This window comes from Pleurodeles waltl, chromosome 10 (genome assembly GCF_031143425.1).
Source record: "Pleurodeles waltl isolate 20211129_DDA chromosome 10, aPleWal1.hap1.20221129, whole genome shotgun sequence".
NCBI lineage: Eukaryota > Metazoa > Chordata > Amphibia > Caudata > Salamandridae > Pleurodeles > Pleurodeles waltl.
The window spans coordinates 75,735,387-75,755,671 of NC_090449.1; positions in this window are offsets into that span (position 1 = coordinate 75,735,387).

The following is a 20,285-nucleotide window of genomic DNA, read 5'->3' on the forward strand; positions in this document are numbered from 1 at the left end:
CCTACAACCACATCCTCTTCCTCCACTCCCATACCCACTGCACCTACCCTTCCCACTGCTCCTAAAAAGTTTTTCCTCTCCAAAATTGACCTCTTTGCATGACCTGACCCACCCCCTCCATCTCGTACGAGTCCAAACAGCACCTCAGCCACCACAAGCCCTGCACCTACTAGGACCATAGTTCAGGGCTATTGGAGTCCACCAGCTCCTAGGGCAGGAACATCGGCCAGCAGCAAGGGGACAGCGAGCCCACCCCCTGGGAAGAGGACCAAAAAAGTGAAGGGCCTGCGCGACAAGCCTGAGATGGCTGCCACCAAGGACAGTAGCCTTACCCCGTCACCTGGCACATCAACAAAGGGAGGCAAGGGCCCCAGAGATTCAGCGAAGGAGGGCAAGGGCAGCAGGGTGGACAAGTCAGGCAGCAGGCGAGCTGGCCAGGAGGGCCCCACCAGCCCATTCTGGGTGTGACGGAGGACACCCACGGGCCCAGGACTCCATCACAGGAGGGCCCGGCAACCGAAAGGTCGGATGGCGACTGAGCGGGAAGTATTGGCCAGGTCTGGTTCCCTAGAAACACAAGACAAGCACCGCTGAACAGGGCCCCGCCGTGAGAAGCACCGCTGAACAGGGCCCCGCCGTGAGAAGCACCGCTGAACAGGGCCCCGCCGTGAGAAGCACCGCTGAACAGGGCCCCGCCAAGACAAGCACTGCTGAACAGGGCCCCGCCAAGACAAGCACCGCTGAACAGGGGCCGCCGTGAGAAGCACCGCTGAACAGGGCCCCGCCGTGAGAAGCACCGCTGAACAGGGCCCCGTCGTGAGAAGCACCGCTGAACAGGGCCCCGCCAAGACAAGCACCGCTGAACAGGGCCCCGCCAAGACAAGCACCGCTGAACAGAGGCCGCCGTGAGAAGCACCGCTGAACAGGGCCCCGCCGTGAGAAGCACCGCTGAACAGGGGCCGCCGTGAGAAGCACCGCTGAACAGTGGCCCGCCGTGAGAAGCACCGCTGAACAGGGGCCCGCCGTGAGAAGCACCGCTGAACAGGGCCCCGCCGTGAGGAGCACCGCTGAACAGGGGCCCGCTGTGAGAAGCACCGCTGAACAGGGGCCCGCCGTGAGAAGCACCGCTGAACAGGGCCCCGCCAAGACAAGCACCGCTGAACAGGGGCCGCCGTGAGAAGCACCGCTCAGCTGGGCCCTTCCTGTCAAGCACCGCTCTGCTGGGCCCTTCCTGTCAAGCACCGCTCCGCTGGGGCCTTCATCTCAAGCACCGCTCCGCTGGGCCCTTCCTGTCAATCACCGCTCCGCTGGGCCCTTCCTGTCAAGCACCGCTCCGCTGGGCCCTTCCTGTCAAGCACCGCTCCGCTGGGCCCTTCATCTCAAGCACCGCTCCGCTGGGCCCTTCCTGTCAAGCACCGCTCTGCTGGGCCCTTCCTGCCAAGCACCGCTCCGCTGGGCCCTTCCTGTCAAGCACCGCTCCGCTGGGCCCTTCATCTCAAGCACCGCTCCGCTGGGCCCTTCATCTCAAGCACCGCTCCGCTGGGCCCTTCCTGTCAAACACCGCTCCGCTGGGCCCTTCATCTCAAGCACCGCTCCACTGGGCCCTTCATCTCAAGCACCGCTCCGCTGGGCCCTTCCTGTCAAACACCGCTCCGCTGGGCACCGCCGTCTCTGAACTGCTCTGCTGGGCCCTTCCTGTCAGGCACCGCTGGCCCATTGGCAGTGACGGTTCTGTGTCGAGCAGGGCTTCACGAAGCACTCGGGCCACCATGCCTCCTCCATGACCAGTGGAGTCTGTAATCCACCTGATGGACTGTGGCTTTGCACTCCCCAGGATGGCACAGTGGGCAATCCACCCACTGTAGAGACTTGAGAGACTGTGGCTTTGCACTCCCCAGGATGGTACAGTGGGCAATCCACCCACTGTAGAGACTTGAGAGACTGTGGCTTTGCACTCCCCAGGATGGTACAGTGGGCAATCCACCCACTGTAGAGACTTGAGAGACTGTGGCTTTGCACTCCCCAGGATGGTACAGTGGGCAACCCACCCACTGTATGGACTTGAGAGACTGTGGCTTTGCACTCCCCAGGATGGTACAGTGGCCATGGAGGCCCCTCGTGGATCTGGCGTCGTGGACTCATGTGGCTGAGGTGCCCCCCCTTCCCTTCCCCCTGAGGTGCCTGTAATTTTATCATCTGATGCCCCAGCAGTGTTCTCTCCAATGGTATCTGGTCTCGTGTGTGGGCTTTGCCCATGTGTTTGTGCACATTGGCCCACGAACGATGGAACTTTGGCAAAATGTGCTGGACTTATAGCCTATGTATATATTTTTAACTATGTTCTTTATTTAATATGTATATTTCATCTTTCATAATTCACATTACTTCATTTGAGCTATAATATACTTCTATTTTAATGATCATTTTATTTTGTCTTTGCATTATTCCGGGGGGTTTGGGGGTGTCACTCTGACTTGTTGCTCTGCATTGGTGTGTAGGTATTTGGGGTGGGGGGGTGGGTGTATCGCGTATGTGTGTGCCCGTGACCTTTTCTCCTCCCCCCTCCCCTGTGTCGTAGGTGCAGTACTCACCGTTGTCGTCTGCGCCGGCGTTCGTGCTCCTGGTAGAAGAGCAGGTAGACAATAGCTGGTAGGATGTTTAATTCAGGTTCCATGCTGTCCAGATTCCTCGTGGAGTGTATAGAGGTGAGCGTTTTCCCGTTCGTAGTCTGTTTCCGCCGTGTTTTTATCGGCGGGGCTCCCGCCCCGGAAAAGGTGGTGGATTGGTGAGTTGTGATAGGGTGGGCGGTACATTGTCTGCCGCCTGCCTGTTGGCGGTGACCGCCAAGCTGTTTGTTTGTCCCGCCGTGGCGGTCGGAGTGTTAAAGTGGCGTGCTGTGTTGGCAGTTCCCGCCAGGGTCAGAATTCCATTTTTTTGACCGCCTGCCTGTTGGCGGGTTGGCCGCTGCTTTAACACCGACCGCCAGGGTTGGAATGACCCCCTATGTTTCTAAAAGTTGGAATACTTTTTAAGAATCTAAAACTATCTCTAGAACTTAATTCAAACTTTAACAAAACTTTTAAACTCTAAAAGAAATGCTAACAGGGACTAACACAAGGCCCTAGCAGGACTTTTAAAAATTTAGAAAAATAGCTCAAATTGCAAAAATCAGTTTCTAATAACAATTTTTGGAATTTAGTCGTGTGATCAGGTATTAGCTGAGTAGTCCAGCAAATACAAAGTCTTGTACCCCACCGGTGATCCACCAATGTAGGAAGTTGGCTCTGTATGCACTATTTCAAAGCAAGGAATAGTATGCACAGAATCCAAGGGTTCCCCTTAGAGGTAAGATAGTGGCAAAAAGATATAATACCAATGCTCTATTTTGTGGTAGTGTGGTCGAGCAGTAGGCTTATCAAAGGAGTAGTGTTAAGCATTTGTTGTACATACACAGGCAATAAATGAGGAACACACACTCAAAGACAATTCCAGGCCAATAAGTTTCTGTATAGAAAAATATATTTTCTGAGTTTATTTTAAGAACACACGTTCAAGATTTACATGTAATACTTCAAATGAAAGGTATTGCAGGTAGGTACTTTAGGAACTTTGAATTAGCAAAATAGCATATACAGTTTTCACATAAATCACATATAGCTATTTTAAAACTAGACACAGTGCAATTTTCAACAGTTCCTGGGGGGAGTAGGAGTTTGTTAGTTTTTGCAGGTAAGTAAACCACCTACGGGGTTCAAGTTTGGGTCCAAGGTAGCCCACCGTTGAGGGTTCAGAGCAACCCCAAAGTTACCACACCAGCAGATCAGGGCCGGTCAGGTGTAGAGGTCAAAGTGGTGCCCAAAACGCATAGGCTTCAATGGAGAAGGGGGTGCCCCGGTTCCAGTCTGCCAGCAGGTAAGTACCCGCGTCTTCGGAGGGCAGACCAGGGGGGTTTTGTAGGGCACTGGGGGGACACAAGTCAGCACAGAAAGTACACCCTCAACGGCATGGGGGCGGCCGAGTGCAGTGTGCCAACACGCGTCGGGTTTGTAATAGAAAGCAATGGGAGACCAAGGGGTCTCTTCAGCGATGCAGGCAGGCAAGGGGGGGGTCCTCAGGGTAGCGACCACCTGGGCAAGGGAGAGGGCCTCCTGGGGGTCACTCCTGCACTGGAGTTCGGATCCTTCAGGTCCTGGGGGCTGCGGGTGCAGAGTCTTTACCAGGCGTCGGGATCTGAGGAGCAGGCAGTCGCGGTCAGGGGGAGCCTCGGGATTCCCTCTGCAGGCGTTGCTGTGGGGGCTCAGGGGGGGCAACTCTGGCTACTCATGGTCTCGCAGTCGCCGGGGAGTCCTCCCTGAAGTGATTGTTCTCCACAAGTCGAGCCGGGGGCGTCGGGTGCAGAGTGTCAAGTCTCACGCTTCTGGCGGGAAACGCAAGTTGTTTCAAAGTTGCTTCTTTGTTTCAAAGTTTCAGTCGTTGGTGAACAGGGCCGCTGTCCTCAGGAGTTCTTGGTCCGTCTAGAGCAGGGCAGTCCTCTGAGGATTCAGAGGTCGCTGGTCCCTGGGGAAAGCGTCGCTGGAGCAGTGTCTTTAGAAGTGGGGAGACAGGCCGGTAGAGCTGGGGCCAAAGCAGTTGGTGTCTCCGTCTTCTCTGCAGGGTTTTTCAGCTTAGCAGTCCTCTTCTTCTTAGGTTGCAGGAATCGGAGTTCCTAGGTTCTGGGGAGCCCTTAAATACTAAATTTAAGGGCGTGTTTAGGTCTGGGGGGTTAGTAGCCAATGGCTACTAGCCCTGAGGGTGGGTACACCCTCTTTGTGCCTCCTCCCGAGGGGAGGGGGGCACATTCCTATCCCTATTGTGGGAATCCTCCATCTGCAAGATGGAGGATTTCCAAAAGTCAGAGTCACCTCAGCTCAGGACACCTTAGGGGCTGTCCTGACTGGCCAGTGACTCCTCCTTGTTTTTCTCATTATCTCCTCCGGCCTTGCCGCCAAAAGTGGGGCCGTGGCCGGAGGGGGCGGGCAACTCCACTAGCTGGAGTGCCCTGTGGTGCTGTAACAAAGGGGGTGAGCCTTTGAGGCTCACCACCAGGTGTTACAGTTCCTGCAGGGGGAGGTGTGAAGCACCTCCACCCAGTACAGGCTTTGTTACTAGCCACAGAGTGACAAAGGCACTCTCCCCATGTGGCCAGCAACATGTCTGGTGTGTGACAGGCTGCTAGAACTAGTCAGCCTGCACGGATAGTCGGTTAAGGTTTCAGGGGGCACCTCTAAGGTGCCCTATGGGGTGTATGTTACAATAAAATGTACACTGGCATCAGTGTGCATTTATTGTGCTGAGAAGTTTGATACCAAACTTCACAGTTTTCAGTGTAGCCATTATGGTGCTGTGGAGTTCGTGCATGACAGACTCCCAGACCATATACTCTCATGGCTACCCTGCACTTACAATGTCTAAGGTTTTGCTTAGACACTGTAGGGGCACAGTGCTCATGAACTGGTGCCCTCACCTATGGTATAGTGAACCCGGCCTTAGGGCTGTAAGGCCTGCTAAAGGTGTGACTTATCTATACTGCATAGGCAGTGTGAGGTTGGCATGGCACCCTGAGGGGAGTGCCATGTCGACTTACTTGTTTTGTCCTCACTAGCACACACAAGCTGGCAAGCAGTGTGTCTGTGCTGAGTGAGGGGTCCCCAGGGTGGCATATGACATGCTGCATCCCTTAGAGACCTTCCCTGGCATCAGGGCCCTTGGTACCAGGGGTACCAGTTACAAGGGACTTACCTGGATGCCAGGGTGTGCCAATTGTGCAAACAAAAGTACAGGTTAGGGAAAGAACACTGGTGCTGGGGCCTGGTTAGCAGGCCTCAGCACACTTTCAAATCAAAACTTAGCATCAGCAAAAGGCAAAAAGTCAGGGGGTAACCATGCCAAGGAGGCATTTCCTTACAGGGCGGATGTCTACGAAGTCATAGTGCTTGGAGCAGTCACCAAGCAGATTAGGGACTTATAGGGGGAGGCATGAAGACCGAGGTTTAGCAGACTAATATGCCTTGCTGTGGAGAAGGGGATAACAGAGAGAAGGCTTGCTGTGGGAGCTCGAGAACCTAGGCAGCAAGGCACAGTAGCCCTGGAGGAGAGACCTACCACTGGAGGTGAAACAAGGAGAAACATGTTTATTTCTCCCTTGTTACATCCTCATTCAATGTATAGCACATTCTGCATCACACATAAAAAGAGGAAATTGCCTTTTAGGATTATTTTTGTGCAGGAAGGTGGTCCTTCCTGCACGAACACAATCCTGCCTGTAATACAGGCATCCTTGCAGCATGGCACAAGGGTGCCTGCTTTGGGTCCAGCCGCCTCAAGAGCGCCAGTGTAGGTAGAAGAGAAGCTGAAGAGCACCATATCTTAGTAGAAACAGCACTGTTCAACTCTCTCCCACAGCGCAGCACAGCAACTTTGTTTGCTGGCTTGCGTTGCATAAACGTTTATTAAATATGCTCCAACACTGTCCATGCCAGACACAAACACTCATTGATTCTTGGGTCTGTGCATAATGTCCTATAAACGACCTTTATGCACATACCGGTCAGTAAGAAAGTATCTCATCCAATGATTTGATACACTCCTAGGCCCTCTGAGCCTCTCAGTTCAATGTGTGTGACAGCACAAATGTGATTTGTCCTGTTCAGATAGTTATACCCGGTCCAAATACAAAATGTAGAATATTGTACCAAAGATCTCAGTCTTTTGAGGGGGACTCTTGAACCCTGAACCAACTTACTTAGTCTAGCGGGTTTTGCTTGATTATTGAGGTGAATTTTGTAGTTCTAATATTTCATCTTTTAGCCACTTCGCAGTACTCTGAGGCAATGTAAGCATGCAGAACTGCTTAAACAAAGCAATGTTGAGAGAGTCCTAGGGTGGTATCAAAGGGTGCAATCTGGGCAGTGATTCTGTTTCGCTAGTGGTCTGGAATTCCTCCTTTTGTCACTTGCTCCGCAAGGATGCCCACCGTTCCTCCATCCACCCATATTGTCCAGCAATTGTTCAATCAATCAACTCGGATTTGTAGAGCACGGCCAATCACCCGTGAGGCTATCCAGGCCCTCTCCTGGTAGAGCTATCCTGGTAGTGTTTCAGATTGTGCTGCCAGAAGCCTCACCCAGAAGGCACCCTTTACAGATGCTTGCCCTCCAGCATACCTGTCACTATTTACAAGCGCCCAGTCCAATGTGTTCACATAATTAAGGGCGTGGCCTAAAACATCCTGTATCCCAACATCCTGTGTCCTAATACAATCCTGTGCTTGACACTGCGTGCCACCTGACCAGCATTTGGATGTGGACAGATTGTTATTTTCCTGTCAGTTAATTCACGTAATTCACACAGCAACGAACACACAGCTAAAACCAGTCAGACCTATTGCCTTTACCAGTGCTTGTTAGGACTGATTTTTATTCAATGTCCGATAAATGAGTAGCAGCTCCTACTTGTGCCTTCATATCAATGTCCTCTACAATCTCTCTCTCTCTGTCAGTCACTTACACACTCTCCATTTCTGAACTACTTCCTCTCCATTGTTATAATTTCACTCTCTCCTTCAGCATGTGTTCCCTTTTGTCTCTTTTATGTCACCATACCCTTTCACTCCCACACACATATTTCGACAGCTCTTTCATACTGTCCCATAGAATCCTAACTATGATTGGCACATTTGTATCCATCTCTCATTACTCTGCAGAGAGGCCAAACACTGAGGTGCTCATTCCGACTTCGGCGGTCTTCTGGTGAAACCGCCGAAGTGGCGGACGCCAGAGGACCGCCAGTGCTGGTGGTCCTCCGACTGCCATATTCCGAGTGCTGAAGGACTTCTGCCTCAATTTGGGCAGAAATCCTCCAGTAGTCATGCTGGCGGTCGGCCGTGCAGAGTCGGTTTCACCGCCGGCCCCACCCCTCCAAAAAGGACTCCACCAACCGTATTACGACCTGTGCGGCCTGGCGGTGTACTGATGGTGGTGCGGGGCCGGTGGGGGGACTGCCTCAGGGAGGACCACCTCGTCAGACGAGGTAAGTGTCCTCCACAAGGGGAGGGAGTTGGGGTGTCTGAATGGGTGTGTGTGAGTCTGTGTATGCGTGTAATGAATGGGGGGTGGGAGGGGAGTGTTTGTGTGTGCATGTGTGTGTGTCTGTGTGTAATTGTGGGGATGCGTGTGTGCGCATGAGTGGAAGGGTGTGCATGTGTGTATTTGGGGGGCGAGGTTCAGTAAGGGGATCGGGGTGGGGGGTCTCTACAGGGGTTGGGGGATCTTTCCTGGGGGGGTCTCTACTAGGGTGGTAGTGGGGGGCTCACTACTGGGAGTGGGGGGGGGAGTCATCTACTGGCAACAGGAATGCAAATTCCTGTTGCCGGTAGCCTTTCTGCTAGGGATTTTGCAGCGGTGCTACTGCCACGGAATCTCTTGTGGAAAGGGGACTCAGAATTCCGCCAGTGGTATTGGGTGGCCCGCAGGGTCGGAGATGCTCATCTCCGGCCCGGCGGGTCCAACCGCCCTGGCAGTAACCACAGGGAAATGGTGGTTTGGCACAGGCCAAACCGCCACACTTTTTATTTGGCGGTCTGCACCTCCACCATGGCGGCGGTCAAAAGACTGCTGCCGGCGTGGCGGCTCAGTTACTGCCGAAGTCAGAATGAGCACCTGAATGTGCGCAGGGCTGGCTTCTGGGCGGTGCGAGCTCGGCCAGGAAGCCGGCCATCTCCTTCGCCCCAGGCACCTCAGGCCCTGCCCCAGTTACCCCAGCTGCCCTCAGTGAGGAGGTCATTGACCTCCTGAGGACCATCATTGTTGGGCAGTCTACCCTTTTGAATGCCATCCAGGGTGTAGAAAGTGAGGTGCATCGGAGCAATGCATACCTGGAGGGCCTTCATTCGGGTCAGGCTGCCCATCAGCGATCGTTCAATGCTCTGGCCTCAGCACTGACGGCAGCCATTGTCCCTGTCTCCAGCCTCCCTCTTCAAACTCCCTCCACCCAGTCCCAAACCCCTGTTCCTCTGCCTACCCCATCCACACCATCAGACCAGCCTGCACACACCTCAACACCCAAGGGCAGCTCATCCAGACATAAGCACCACAGATCACACAAGCATTCACCCAAGCAACATCCAGATGCAGACATGCCAACAGTCCCCCACCTCCTCGTTTCCCTCCTCCCTCCCTGTGACGTCTCCACTCACACCTGCATGCACACCCCCATCAGCCAGTACGCCCATCACCAGCACACCCTCCAGACCAGTCCGCACACGTGCAGTCACCACCCCCACTGCCATTTACACGTCCCCAGTGTCCTCTCCCAGTGTGTCTGTCACCCCCTCTTCCAAACCACACAAACGCAGACAGACACCCACCCAACAGCCATCCACCTCACGACAGCCTCCGTCACAAGCACCTGCACCCAAAGACAGCACACTTGACTCTCCTACAACCACATCCTCTTCCTCCACTCCCATACCCACTGCACCTACCCTTCCCACTGCTCCTAAAAAGTTTTTCCTCTCCAAAATTGACCTCTTTGCATGACCTGACCCACCCCCTCCATCTCGTACGAGTCCAAACAGCACCTCAGCCACCACAAGCCCTGCACCTACTAGGACCATAGTTCAGGGCTATTGGAGTCCACCAGCTCCTAGGGCAGGAACATCGGCCAGCAGCAAGGGGACAGCGAGCCCACCCCCTGGGAAGAGGACCAAAAAAGTGAAGGGCCTGCGCGACAAGCCTGAGATGGCTGCCACCAAGGACAGTAGCCTTACCCCGTCACCTGGCACATCAACAAAGGGAGGCAAGGGCCCCAGAGATTCAGCGAAGGAGGGCAAGGGCAGCAGGGTGGACAAGTCAGGCAGCAGGCGAGCTGGCCAGGAGGGCCCCACCAGCCCATTCTGGGTGTGACGGAGGACACCCACGGGCCCAGGACTCCATCACAGGAGGGCCCGGCAACCGAAAGGTCGGATGGCGACTGAGCGGGAAGTATTGGCCAGGTCTGGTTCCCTAGAAACACAAGACAAGCACCGCTGAACAGGGCCCCGCCGTGAGAAGCACCGCTGAACAGGGCCCCGCCGTGAGAAGCACCGCTGAACAGGGCCCCGCCGTGAGAAGCACCGCTGAACAGGGCCCCGCCAAGACAAGCACTGCTGAACAGGGCCCCGCCAAGACAAGCACCGCTGAACAGGGGCCGCCGTGAGAAGCACCGCTGAACAGGGCCCCGCCGTGAGAAGCACCGCTGAACAGGGCCCCGTCGTGAGAAGCACCGCTGAACAGGGCCCCGCCAAGACAAGCACCGCTGAACAGGGCCCCGCCAAGACAAGCACCGCTGAACAGGGCCCCGCCAAGACAAGCACCGCTGAACAGGGGCCGCCGTGAGAAGCACCGCTGAACAGGGCCCCGCCGTGAGAAGCACCGCTGAACAGGGGCCGCCGTGAGAAGCACCGCTGAACAGTGGCCCGCCGTGAGAAGCACCGCTGAACAGGGGCCCGCCGTGAGAAGCACCGCTGAACAGGGCCCCGCCGTGAGGAGCACCGCTGAACAGGGGCCCGCCGTGAGAAGCACCGCTGAACAGGGGCCCGCCGTGAGAAGCACCGCTGAACAGGGCCCCGCCAAGACAAGCACCGCTGAACAGGGGCCGCCGTGAGAAGCACCGCTCAGCTGGGCCCTTCCTGTCAAGCACCGCTCTGCTGGGCCCTTCCTGTCAAGCACCGCTCCGCTGGGACCTTCATCTCAAGCACCGCTCCGCTGGGCCCTTCCTGTCAATCACCGCTCCGCTGGGCCCTTCCTGTCAAGCACCGCTCCGCTGGGCCCTTCCTGTCAAGCACCGCTCCGCTGGGCCCTTCATCTCAAGCACCGCTCCGCTGGGCCCTTCCTGTCAAGCACCGCTCTGCTGGGCCCTTCCTGCCAAGCACCGCTCCGCTGGGCCCTTCCTGTCAAGCACCGCTCCGCTGGGCCCTTCATCTCAAGCACCGCTCCGCTGGGCCCTTCATCTCAAGCACCGCTCCGCTGGGCCCTTCCTGTCAAACACCGCTCCGCTGGGCCCTTCATCTCAAGCACCGCTCCACTGGGCCCTTCATCTCAAGCACCGCTCCGCTGGGCCCTTCCTGTCAAACACCGCTCCGCTGGGCACCGCCGTCTCTGAACTGCTCTGCTGGGCCCTTCCTGTCAGGCACCGCTGGCCCATTGGCAGTGACGGTTCTGTGTCGAGCAGGGCTTCACGAAGCACTCGGGCCACCATGCCTCCTCCATGACCAGTGGAGTCTGTAATCCACCTGATGGACTGTGGCTTTGCACTCCCCAGGATGGCACAGTGGGCAATCCACCCACTGTAGAGACTTGAGAGACTGTGGCTTTGCACTCCCCAGGATGGTACAGTGGGCAATCCACCCACTGTAGAGACTTGAGAGACTGTGGCTTTGCACTCCCCAGGATGGTACAGTGGGCAATCCACCCACTGTAGAGACTTGAGAGACTGTGGCTTTGCACTCCCCAGGATGGTACAGTGGGCAACCCACCCACTGTATGGACTTGAGAGACTGTGGCTTTGCACTCCCCAGGATGGTACAGTGGCCATGGAGGCCCCTCGTGGATCTGGCGTCGTGGACTCATGTGGCTGAGGTGCCCCCCCTTCCCTTCCCCCTGAGGTGCCTGTAATTTTATCATCTGATGCCCCAGCAGTGTTCTCTCCAATGGTATCTGGTCTCGTGTGTGGGCTTTGCCCATGTGTTTGTGCACATTGGCCCACGAACGATGGAACTTTGGCAAAATGTGCTGGACTTATAGCCTATGTATATATTTTTAACTATGTTCTTTATTTAATATGTATATTTCATCTTTCATAATTCACATTACTTCATTTGAGCTATAATATACTTCTATTTTAATGATCATTTTATTTTGTCTTTGCATTATTCCGGGGGGTTTGGGGGTGTCACTCTGACTTGTTGCTCTGCATTGGTGTGTAGGTATTTGGGGTGGGGGGGTGGGTGTATCGCGTATGTGTGTGCCCGTGACCTTTTCTCCTCCCCCCTCCCCTGTGTCGTAGGTGCAGTACTCACCGTTGTCGTCTGTGCCGGCGTTCGTGCTCCTGGTAGAAGAGCAGGTAGACAATAGCTGGTAGGATGTTTAATTCAGGTTCCATGCTGTCCAGATTCCTCGTGGAGTGTATAGAGGTGAGCGTTTTCCCGTTCGTAGTCTGTTTCCGCCGTGTTTTTATCGGCGGGGCTCCCGCCCCGGAAAAGGTGGTGGATTGGTGAGTTGTGATAGGGTGGGCGGTACATTGTCTGCCGCCTGCCTGTTGGCGGTGACCGCCAAGCTGTTTGTTTGTCCCGCCGTGGCGGTCGGAGTGTTAAAGTGGCGTGCTGTGTTGGCAGTTCCCGCCAGGGTCAGAATTCAATTTTTTTGACCGCCTGCCTGTTGGCGGGTTGGCCGCTGCTTTAACACCGACCGCCAGGGTTGGAATGACCCCCTATGTTTCTAAAAGTTGGAATACTTTTTAAGAATCTAAAACTATCTCTAGAACTTAATTCAAACTTTCACAAAACTTTTAAACTCTAAAAGAAATGCTAACAGGGACTAACACAAGGCCCTAGCAGGACTTTTAAAAATTTAGAAAAATAGCTCAAATTGCAAAAATCAGTTTCTAATAACAATTTTTGGAATTTAGTCGTGTGATCAGGTATTAGCTAAGTAGTCCAGCAAATACAAAGTCTTGTACCCCACCGGTGATCCACCAATGTAGGAAGTTGGCTCTGTATGCACTATTTCAAAGCAAGGAATAGTATGCACAGAATCCAAGGGTTCCCCTTAGAGGTAAGATAGTGGCAAAAAGATATAATACCAATGCTCTATTTTGTGGTAGTGTGGTCGAGCAGTAGGCTTATCAAAGGAGTAGTGTTAAGCATTTGTTGTACATACACAGGCAATAAATGAGGAACACACACTCAAAGACAATTCCAGGCCAATAAGTTTCTGTATAGAAAAATATATTTTCTGAGTTTATTTTAAGAACCACACGTTCAAGATTTACATGTAATACTTCAAATGAAAGGTATTGCAGGTAGGTACTTTAGGAACTTTGAATTAGCAAAATAGCATATACAGTTTTCACATAAATCACATATAGCTATTTTAAAACTAGACACAGTGCAATTTTCAACAGTTCCTGGGGGGAGTAGGAGTTTGTTAGTTTTTGCAGGTAAGTAAACCACCTACGGGGTTCAAGTTTGGGTCCAAGGTAGCCCACCATTGAGGGTTCAGAGCAACCCCAAAGTTACCACACCAGCAGATCAGGGCCGGTCAGGTGTAGAGGTCAAAGTGGTGCCCAAAACGCATAGGCTTCAATGGAGAAGGGGGTGCCCCGGTTCCAGTCTGCCAGCAGGTAAGTACCCGCGTCTTCGGAGGGCAGACCAGGGGGGTTTTGTAGGGCACTGGGGGGACACAAGTCAGCACAGAAAGTACACCCTCAACGGCATGGGGGCGGCCGAGTGCAGTGTGCCAACACGCGTCGGGTTTGTAATAGAAAGCGATGGGAGACCAAGGGGTCTCTTCAGCGATGCAGGCAGGCAAAGGGGGGGTCCTCAGGGTAGCGACCACCTGGGCAAGGGAGAGGGCCTCCTGGGGGTCACTCCTGCACTGGAGTTCGGATCCTTCAGGTCCTGGGGGCTGCGGGTGCAGAGTCTTTACCAGGCGTCGGGATCTGAGGAGCAGGCAGTCGCGGTCAGGGGGGCCTCGGGATTCCCTCTGCAGGCGTTGCTGTGGGGGCTCAGGGGGGGCAACTCTGGCTACTCATGGTCTCGCAGTCGCCGGGGAGTCCTCCCTGAAGTGATTGTTCTCCACAAGTCGAGCCGGGGGCGTCGGGTGCAGAGTGTCAAGTCTCACGCTTCTGGCGGGAAACGCAAGTTGTTTCAAAGTTGCTTCTTTGTTTCAAAGTTTCAGTCGTTGGTGAACAGGGCCGCTGTCCTCAGGAGTTCTTGGTCCGTCTAGAGCAGGGCAGTCCTCTGAGGATTCAGAGGTCGCTGGTCCCTGGGGAAAGCGTCGCTGGAGCAGTGTCTTTAGAAGTGGGGAGACAGGCCGGTAGAGCTGGGGCCAAAGCAGTTGGTGTCTCCGTCTTCTCTGCAGGGTTTTTCAGCTTAGCAGTCCTCTTCTTCTTAGGTTGCAGGAATCGGAGTTCCTAGGTTCTGGGGAGCCCTTAAATACTAAATTTAAGGGCGTGTTTAGGTCTGGGGGGTTAGTAGCCAATGGCTACTAGCCCTGAGGGTGGGTACACCCTCTTTGTGCCTCCTCCCGAGGGGAGGGGGGCACATTCCTATCCCTATTGTGGGAATCCTCCATCTGCAAGATGGAGGATTTCCAAAAGTCAGAGTCACCTCAGCTCAGGACACCTTAGGGGCTGTCCTGACTGGCCAGTGACTCCTCCTTGTTTTTCTCATTATCTCCTCCGGCCTTGCCGCCAAAAGTGGGGCCGTGGCCGGAGGGGGCCGGCAACTCCACTAGCTGGAGTGCCCTGTGGTGCTGTAACAAAGGGGGTGAGCTTTTGAGGCTCACCACCAGGTGTTACAGTTCCTGCAGGGGGAGGTGTGAAGCACCTCCACCCAGTACAGGCTTTGTTACTAGCCACAGAGTGACAAAGGCACTCTCCCCATGTGGCCAGCAACATGTCTGGTGTGTGACAGGCTGCTAGAACTAGTCAGCCTGCACGGATAGTCGGTTAAGGTTTCAGGGGGCACCTCTAAGGTGCCCTCTGGGGTGTATGTTACAATAAAATGTACACTGGCATCAGTGTGCATTTATTGTGCTGAGAAGTTTGATACCAAACTTCACAGTTTTCAGTGTAGCCATTATGGTGCTGTGGAGTTCGTGCATGACAGACTCCCAGACCATATACTCTCATGGCTACCCTGCACTTACAATGTCTAAGGTTTTGCTTAGACACTGTAGGGGCACAGTGCTCATGAACTGGTGCCCTCACCTATGGTATAGTGAACCCGGCCTTAGGGCTGTAAGAACTGCTAAAGGGGTGACTTATCTATACTGCATAGGCAGTGTGAGGTTGGCATGGCACCCTGAGGGGAGTGCCATGTCGACTTACTTGTTTTGTCCTCACTAGCACACACAAGCTGGCAAGCAGTGTGTCTGTGCTGAGTGAGGGGTCCCCAGGGTGGCATATGACATGCTGCATCCCTTAGAGACCTTCCCTGGCATCAGGGCCCTTGGTACCAGGGGTACCAGTTACAAGGGACTTACCTGGATGCCAGGGTGTGCCAATTGTGCAAACAAAAGTACAGGTTAGGGAAAGAACACTGGTGCTGGGGCCTGGTTAGCAGGCCTCAGCACACTTTCAAATCAAAACTTAGCATCAGCAAAAGGCAAAAAGTCAGGGGGTAACCATGCCAAGGAGGCATTTCCTTACAGGGCGGATGTCTACGAAGTCATAGTGCTTGGAGCAGTCTCCAAGCAGATTAGGGACTTATAGGGGGAGGCATGAAGACCGAGGTTTAGCAGACTAATATGCCTTGCTGTGGAGAAGGGGATAACAGAGAGAAGGCTTGCTGTGGGAGCTCGAGAACCTAGGCAGCAAGGCACAGTAGCCCTGGAGGAGAGACCTACCACTGGAGGTGAAACAAGGAGAAACATGTTTATTTCTCCCTTGTTACATCCTCATTCAATGTATAGCACATTCTGCATCACACATAAAAAGAGGAAATTGCCTTTTAGGATTATTTTTGTGCAGGAAGGTGGTCCTTCCTGCACGAACACAATCCTGCCTGTAATACAGGCATCCTTGCAGCATGGCACAAGGGTGCCTGCTTTGGGTCCAGCCGCCTCAAGAGCGCCAGTGCAGGTAGAAGAGAAGCTGAAGAGCACCATATCTTAGTAGAAACAGCACTGTTCAACTCTCTCCCACAGCGCATCACACAGCAACTTTGTTTGCTGGCTTGCGTTGCATAAACGTTTATTAAATATGCTCCAACACTGTCCATGCCAGACACAAACACTCATTGATTCTTGGGTCTGTGCATAATGTCCTATAAACGACCTTTATGCACATACCGGTCAGTAAGAAAGTATCTCATCCAATGATTTGATACACTCCTAGGCCCTCTGAGCCTCTCAGTTCAATGTGTGTGACAGCACAAATGTGATTTGTCCTGTTCAGATAGTTATACCCGGTCCAAATACAAAATGTAGAATATTGTACCAAAGATCTCAGTCTTTTGAGGGGGACTCTTGAACCCTGAACCAACTTACTTAGTCTAGCGGGTTTTGCTTGATTATTGAGGTGAATTTTGTAGTTCTAATATTTCATCTTTTAGCCACTTCGCAGTACTCTGAGGCAATGTAAGCATGCAGAACTGCTTAAACAAAGCAATGTTGAGAGAGTCCTAGGGTGGTATCAAAGGGTGCAATCTGGGCAGTGATTCTGTTTCGCTAGTGGTCTGGAATTCCTCCTTTTGTCACTTGCTCCGCAAGGATGCCCACCGTTCCTCCATCCACCCATATTGTCCAGCAATTGTTCAATCAATCAACTCGGATTTGTAGAGCACGGCCAATCACCCGTGAGGCTATCCAGGCCCTCTCCTGGTAGAGCTATCCTGGTAGTGTTTCAGATTGTGCTGCCAGAAGCCTCACCCAGAAGGCACCCTTTACAGATGCTTGCCCTCCAGCATACCTGTCACTATTTACAAGCGCCCAGTCCAATGTGTTCACATAATTAAGGGCGTGGCCTAAAACATCCTGTATCCCAACATCCTGTGTCCTAATACAATCCTGTGCTTGACACTGCGTGCCACCTGACCAGCATTTGGATGTGGACAGATTGTTATTTTCCTGTCAGTTAATTCACGTAATTCACACAGCAACGAACACACAGCTAAAACCAGTCAGACCTATTGCCTTTACCAGTGCTTGTTAGGACTGATTTTTATTCAATGTCCGATAAATGAGTAGCAGCTCCTATTTGTGCCTTCATATCAATGTCCTCTACAATCTCTCTCTCTCTGTCAGTCACTTACACACTCTCCATTTCTGAACTACTTCCTCTCCATTGTTATAATTTCACTCTCTCCTTCAGCATGTGTTCCCTTTTGTCTCTTTTATGTCACCATACCCTTTCACTCCCACACACATATTTCGACAGCTCTTTCATACTGTCCCATAGAATCCTAACTATGATTGGCACATTTGTATCCATCTCTCATTACTCTCTGCAGAGAGGCCAAACACTCAGGTGCTCATTCCGACTTCGGCGGTCTTCTGGTGAAACCGCCGAAGTGGCGGACGCCAGAGGACCGCCAGTGCTGGTGGTCCTCCGACTGCCATATTCCGAGTGCTGAAGGACTTCTGCCTCAATTTGGGCAGAAATCCTCCAGTAGTCATGCTGGCGGTCGGCCGTGCAGAGTCGGTTTCACCGCCGGCCCCACCCCTCCAAAAAGGACTCCGCCAACCGTATTACGACCTGTGCGGCCTGGCGGTGTACTGATGGTGGTGCGGGGCCGGTGGGGGGACTGCCTCAGGGAGGACCACCTCGTCAGACGAGGTAAGTGTCCTCCACAAGGGGAGGGAGTTGGGGTGTCTGAATGGGTGTGTGTGAGTCTGTGTATGCGTGTAATGAATGGGGGGTGGGAGGGGAGTGTTTGTGTGTGCATGTGTGTGTGTCTGTGTGTAATTGTGGGGATGCGTGTGTGCGCATGAGTGGAAGGGTGTGCATGTGTGTATTTGGGGGGCGAGGTTCAGTAAGGGGATCGGGGTGGGGGGTCTCTACAGGGGTTGGGGGATCTTTCCTGGGGGGGTCTCTACTAGGGTGGTAGTGGGGGGCTCACTACTGGGAGTGGAGGGGGGGAGTCATCTACTGGCAACAGGAATGCAAATTCCTGTTGCCGGTAGCCTTTCTGCTAGGGATTTCGCAGCGGTGCTACTGCCACGGAATCTCTTGTGGAAAGGGGACTCAGAATTCCGCCAGCGGTATTGGGTGGCCCGCAGGGTCGGAGATGCTCATCTCCGGCCCGGCGGGTCCAACCGCCCTGGCAGTAACCACAGGGAAATGGTGGTTTGGCACAGGCCAAACCGCCACACTTTTTATTTGGCGGTCTGCACCTCCACCATGGCGGCGGTCAAAAGACTGCTGCCGGCGTGGCGGCTCAGTTACTGCCGAAGTCAGAATGAGCACCTGAATGTGCGCAGGGCTGGCTTCTGGGCGGTGCGAGCGGTGCGGCCACACCAGGCGCTGACCTCAGAGGGGGCGCTGTGTTATCAATAACTTCCGAAACCTGCGATTTAAAAGCACCTGCTGAAAAGTTCCTTGCGCGTCCAGCCTTCAGGAAACAATTAAAATGTCAAGATACCACTTGTGATTCATGTTCCTGCTAGGGAGAGAGATGGGAGTTTTGCCTAGCCGCAGCTTTGACTCAACATAAAGTAGCATAGAGGGTTAATATGCCTGCTGCAAAACACAGGACTATGGGGCATATTTCAAGAGATAAAAATCTGCCACACAGCGATTGGTGAAATTTGGACAGAACTCTGTGTTCTAAGAGTAATGAGAAGTTGCTAAAATTCTGCCAATTTCGCAGGTGGAACAGAATATTTTACTGATCCTACTTCCTATCTTCTCAACTGAAAGGGCAAATGTCCTGAAAGAGTACATGGTAAAATTGTCCTAAAACAGACAAGCAGTCAGAGACACACATACAGACACAGTATAAGACAGGCAGGCACACACTCATATATACAAGGACACATAACTGAAGACTTCTTTAAGTTTACCTTGCAATGTCTAGCTGCACCAGTGCTTAATTTGTGCTTGTTGTTTCCGGTGCGGAGCACCGGCACTTATTTCTGAGGGCCGGCGCTTATTTTTCTGCCTCAAACATTTACTGCCATCAAAAAACACATATGGGAAAGAATGAGGAAGAGAAAAACAAAAAAAGCGTCACAACGGGAGAAAGCAGAAAGCTGCAAGAGTGGGCTGAAGGGGCACGGAGTGGCTTAGAATGGATTAAAGGGGCCCGAGATGGCTCAAGATTTACGCTGCAGCCTCAGTATTCTGTGTTCACATATTTAATTGCAGCAGCCGCTTGTTTAAGAGGAGGGCTTTGGGCACGCGCACGTTGTTATTTACAAACTAAACACTGAGCTGCTCATGTTCTTGTCTCACTTCTGTTTAGCTAGCCTTCGCTTAGCTCCCGGTTATTGACACCAGGCAGTTCCTTTGTGCTGCCAAAATAATTGGCATTGCCGGGCTTCTCATGCAGCCAATCACTATGCAACTTCAAGCTTTTTTATTCCAAAAGTTAAGGAAGGTCTCTGTCACGTTTAGGATATCAATGGACAAGGTGACTGAATATCTTTCTTTACCATAACTTTTGAATAATATTTCCTTGCCAATGTATTTTGATTTAATCCAGTGTTGTGAATCATGTTGGCTTTGCCCTGTATCACTAGTGCACTTTATGTCCATGCGCTAGGTACCTTTAGTTACATATCTCCTTATGGTGTCTGCCTCATTTAGTAAAGCATGTCAAGCAAACTTTTCTGACCCCCAGTGCTTCATCCCCTTCACAATGCACTCAGGACATGCTGAAACTACAATGCTCATCTCACTTCTCAACTTGCACATTTGTTCCGTGGCTCCTAGTTGATGACTGAATGACCAAGAACTATCCGAAACTGAATGAATCAAAATCATACTTATGACACATGGCAACTGGCTCTCTCTGCAAACAAAACCCTCCCCTACTCTTGGCTAATACAGCTACACTCCTTACCAAGCAAGAGAGCTCTGTGAGGAAACTCACAGTCATGTTGGGACCTAAAGCCAACTTTGAGGTCAAGTTTCCTTCCCACATGCTCAGACGCCTAAGGGGAATGTTTCCTTTCCTTGGATTGCTGCAATGAGTTCAATCCGCCACGTCCTCCTAATACTCTCTTACCAGAAGCACAGCATTGGGTTCTTCTTTGACCTACAGTTGTACTCACTCGTCAAACTCCAATGGGTTCAGAACAAAGCTACACCCCTCATTTTTTATCTGCACCCATTGAACAGCATCCCTCCACCGCTGCAAGCCCTGCACCAGCTTCTGGTCATGGTCAACCTCAATCTTGGTCTTCACAATGAATACTGAAGACTCCAGGGAATGAGATAAAACAACGTGCAAGAGGAGTTGTGAAGCTACCAACTCTGTGCAAGTCTACACTCAAATACCCTCCTCGTAACTGAGATTACTCGATACTACATCTCTATCGCGAGCT